Genomic DNA, 5,327 nt, shown 5'->3' on the forward strand with positions numbered 1-5,327 from the left:
AGCATTTCAGAATTTTCTTGAACATTCTGAAAATAAAACATCATAACAGATAATGCATTATAATATATATATATATATATATATTATATATTTTATATATATATTTCTTTTGGAATCTTCTTCCAGCTGTCTAGGTACAGCGTCTGATCCCTCGGTGTCTTCTTCTAAACACTCATATTCAAATCTTTCAACTCTTCAACCAATTCTTCAACTTTTTGTATTTTTACATCAATCTTTCTTTGTTTATTCACCTTACGTTTCACTTTTCTTTCCCTATTTCTCCTTCTCTTTGTATTATCTATGTCCGTCTGTCTACTGACGGTTAAGTTAATAATTGGTTGTGGTGTACCTTTATATTTTTTATTATTTATTTGCTGAGAACCAGTATTAAGAAAACCAGTATCAGGTATGTAGAGTCCTGTAACTCCATCCCGTACATGCCAGTGTCTGATAACATCTCGTGCATGCCACTGGCTCTCAACATTTGCTTTCAATAACAGTATTCAGCCAACAATGCAGTGACACAACCAAACTCTTGCATTCTGCATTTGTGATGCTTTTCTAGCCATGTAGTGAAGCTTTTTTCAGTTGTTGTTTGTTTTGGGGGTTTGTCCTTGTCCTTGGATAGGTTAAGGTCTGGTGATTGACTTGGCCGGTCTAAACCCATCATTGTGTTGATGCATGATGAATTTTCTCCTAATGAGATTTATTTCTTTGTAAATTCGACTTCTGAATTAATTCTGCTGCAAAATTAGCGGAGGTGGTAATGTTGAGACATTCATGGCATTAGGAGAACAGAGGGACCATTTTCAGCTGGACATTGCCAGATCATCTTTAGTGGTCATCAAGAGCAGCAAATTCCTTGGTGTTTACCTGGTGGAAAACCTCACCTGGTCCCTCAGCACCAGCTTCATCACTACAAAAAAACAGCAGTCTCTCTACATTCTGCAAAATGTGCTGTGTGGTTTCTTGTATTGTCCTTAGTTCTATGTTGTCTCTTATTGTGGTACTGGAGGAAATCTGTTTCATTTTACTGTGTACTGCATGAGCTGCATATGTTTAAAATTATATTAAAAGCTTCTTCACTTGACTTCAGATGTGTAGAGTTTACAATCAATGGCAAAGCAAAAAGTGAAATTTATATCCGTCTTTAGAGAAGATAAATCTTTATAAATCTCTGTCTTTATTTTTCAGCAGTGTAGTTCTCTTAAACTATGGACAAGTAAGTAAAGTGAATGTTAGTTCTAAAATCACTGCATCATAGTGAGGTGAGATGAAAGTTCAGGGATGCCAGTTTCATTAAATGTTATATAATCAACTAAGTCTGAAATGTTGTTGTGGATGCAGGGGCGTGCTCGAGTGTTGCTGCTACTGGACTCTCTCTCTTGTACTCATCCTCCTTCTCCTCTTCTGCCTTTCCCTGCTCCACTCACCACTCCTATCCCACTCTATCAGTTTGCTCTTTCCTTCAGGTGGGTAAAGTCTGCGCCGGTTTGCTGCCAATGCAGGAAGCCTGTGCACTGTCAGGACTATTGCTATGTGATGGAAATGGGGCATTAATCAGGATCCCTATTGTGCATCTACCAACCCTGATCAACCAGGGATGTACTGCACACGAGTGAGTGTCCAAGGGGCTATGTACCGTGCATTGGTGGATTCAGGATGTAACTAATTAATTTCACATATGTTTGGTTCAAGAAGAGGTGTGTGTGCATGAACAACTGCACCCCTCATCATTAAATTTCAGGGACAAAAATCCATAGCCCATCTCCTGTGACATTGTTTCTGTTTTCAAATTCTGAGAACAGCAGTTTAAATCTTAGATTCGGTAAGTGTTAACCAGAACATAATTGGACCCACTCATAATAGAGGTCACACTCTTGATCTCGTACTAATCCTCAGATTAAATATAGTAAACTTAGTCTCAGTGCCTCACTTAGAATCTCAGACAATTGTCTCATTCAATATGTACATTTACGTCTGCTTCTGCAGAGAGATTTACCAACAGTCTCCCAGAATTATCATCCATGATTGGATCGCCATCTGACCACACAGAACTTTAACAGGTGACTGACTGTTTAGATTCAGTATTTCGCTACTCCCCAGATATTGTAGCTGCACCTAAAAGAAAAAGTAATTAAAGAGAACAAACTAGCACCCTGGTACAATGAGCACACACATACTTTAAAACAATCAGCTAGAAATTTAGAATGTGAATGGCATCAAACTAAATTATCAGTATTTCACGATTAGCACAGAAGGAAATCCTTCATAGCTACAAATAATCTTTTAGTGCTGCTAGATCAGTGTATTTCTCCAAGCTAATTAAAGATAGCAAAAATAATCCTAAATGTTTTGTTTAATACTGTAGCAAAATTAACTAGGAATAAAAAAAATTGTTAAAAAGCACACACCAACTATTTGTAGCAGTAATGACTATTATTTCAATGGAAAAATTGATAACAACAGGCAGAAAAATCAGGCCATTAATTTAATACCAAACAATTTGATAGATAATGCCGTAGATTTCTGTTTTTCATAAGTACTTAGACTGTTTTACTCACCTTCAAAAGACTTAATTTCACAGATTTCTTTTTCCAAATGATCAACCTGCATTCTGGATCCCTTGCCCACATTTTTCTGTAAGCAGATATTACCAGTAGCTATGCAACACATTCTAAAAATAATAAATACTTCCCTTTGCACTGGTTATGTACTGAAATCTTTTAAGCTAGCAGTTATCAATCTACTGATTAAAAAACTTAACTTGACCCAAGCCAGCTTTCCAACTGTATGCCAATATTAAACTTACCCATTATCTCCCAGATCCTAGAAAAGGTTGTAGCACAGCAGTTATGCTCATACTTAAATAGGAACAATATTCATGAAATGTATCACTCTGGATTTAGACCTTATCATAGCACAGAAACAGCGTTGGTTAAAGTGGTAAATGACCTGTTACTGGCCTCTGATCAGGGTTGTGTCTCCTTGCTGGTGTTACTTGATCTTAGTGCAGCTTTTGAAACCATTGACCCTGCTATTCTTCTTGATAGGCTAGAACATGTTGTTGGTGTTAAAGGGACAGCCTTCTTCCTGGATCAGGACTAATTTGACTGATCATCATGGTACCAAACATACTACGGTTATGTTTGGTGTGTTCCACAAATTTCTGTTTTAGGCCCACTGCTTTTCTCCTTATTTATGATAACCTTTGGTGCAGTTATCTGTAATCATAGTTTTAGCTTCACCTGTTATGCTGGGCTACACATAGCTATATGCTTCAGCTAAGTCAGATGAGACACATCTGCTTTATAAGATTGAAGAATGTGTAAAGGATACTAGACAGTGCATGCTTACTAATTGACTCCTGCTTAACTCTGACAGGACAGATGTGAGTGTAATAGGACCACATGCAGCCAGAACCAAGCTTTCTGTTTACACAGCAGGGCTCTCAAGTGTCACGCACTGAGTGTGACAGTCACTCATTTGTCACGATCTCCCACCACACATTGTATTTCTCACGCAGAAAAACTTACTATTTATCATATATTTAATATGTCGCAGCGCACAAAATGTATCTGTCCGCACCGCTGTCTCTATGGAACCAGGCAGAAATCAAGTGCGTCTCCCCTGGAGTTCGTAGTCGAGCCTGCCACTTATCAACCAATCAAAAAAAGAGGCTACACAATAGCCAATCAGAAAATGTATATGGGTAAGATTTAACTCAACAACCAATGAAAAAAATGCATAACCTGGAATTGTTCAGCATCATCCTCGTTCACCCACAGAGAAAACTACTGGAGCTGCAAGCATCACTTTGAGCACAGAGTAAGTCATGATCTCCTGTTTTAATGTTACAACAAATTCACAACTTGTTTGACACAAACAGTGACATTTTGACTGCTGTTAGAGAAAGTTTCCCAGATCATCAGCATCAGTTTTTCAGATCTCTTTTGAAATACTTACTGACAGCCCAGATGATGCAGCATTGCCAAATTGCAGGTTTAAGAAGGGAATCAGGAAGCTGGAGGCTGGCTTGGAATAACAAAATGTGTAGGTTGGATTATTGTAATGCTTTACTGTCTGGATGTTCCAGTAGGAGCACAAACAACTAAACTAAAAACAGAATCTATCTTATCCACATTGCAGTGGCTCTTAGTCAAATTTCATGCGCTACAGTACCTGAGTGATCTTTTTTTTATGATCTGTCATACCTAATTCAATCAAAAGGTGCAGGCTATTTGGTAGTACCTCAAGTACAAAAGGTTACAAGAGCCCAACAAGGTTCTTACAGAGCCCGACAGTTATGGAACAGCCTTCCAATTAGTGCTCTGGACTCAGACACAGTCTCAGTGTTTAAGTCCAGGCTAAAAACATATTTGTTTAGTCTAGCTTTTTATGAATATATTTTCTTAGGTAAAAGAGCAGCTCTGGAGGGTTCACAGGCATAGAGTGTTTGGTGAACTGATATGTCACTTTACTACTCTCAAAAGTTGCTCAGGTTGCTGACTGTGGATTGGCATGACGCTTTGTGTCAAAGGAAGCCCTCATGTGTGTGTCACATTCTGGCTCTCCTTCCAGATGAGCACCCTCCTACCTGTATCCCCGATCACATCTGCTGTAGTTTCCCAGTCATCTGGAAGCTCTTCCTGAATTCCTCACAACATTCATCCTTTTTTAACTTCCCTCACTTAGTCTTCTTTTCTATCTTTCCTCTCCTCTTCTTCCTGACCATCAGAGACATCCTACACATCACTGTCCGATGCTGCCTGGCTACACTATCTCCTACCACCACTTTGCAGGCACAAATCGCTCTCAGATTGCTTCATCTACATAGAATGTAGTCTACCAGTGTATTCCTCCCTCCCCTCTTATATATAACTCTATGTTCTGGAAATAAGTGTTAACGATAGCCATTTCCAACCAGTTAGGGAATCCACCACCATCTGTCCTTCTAGGTTCCTTTTTTTAACACCAACATGCCAGTTGGTCTGCTCCAATCACTACTCTCTCCCATCTAGGAATACTCTCCATCACCTCATCTAACTCACGCCAGGATCTCTCCTTCTCTTCTAACTCACAGCCTACATGTGGAGCATAGCCACTGATGACATTCAACATCACCCCTTCAATTTCTAACTTCAAACTGATTACTCTGTCTGACACTCTTTTCACCTCCAAAACTCATCCTTCAGGATCACCCCTACCCCATTTCTCTTTCTATCCACACTATAATAAAACAGTTTGTATCCCCCTCCAGTACTACATACTTTGCTCCCCTTCCACCTGGTCTTCTAGCTGGTCGTCTGCCAGCTCTCTACCTTTCC

This window comes from Tachysurus vachellii, chromosome 8 (assembly GCF_030014155.1).
Source record: "Tachysurus vachellii isolate PV-2020 chromosome 8, HZAU_Pvac_v1, whole genome shotgun sequence".
NCBI classification, from domain to species: domain Eukaryota; kingdom Metazoa; phylum Chordata; class Actinopteri; order Siluriformes; family Bagridae; genus Tachysurus; species Tachysurus vachellii.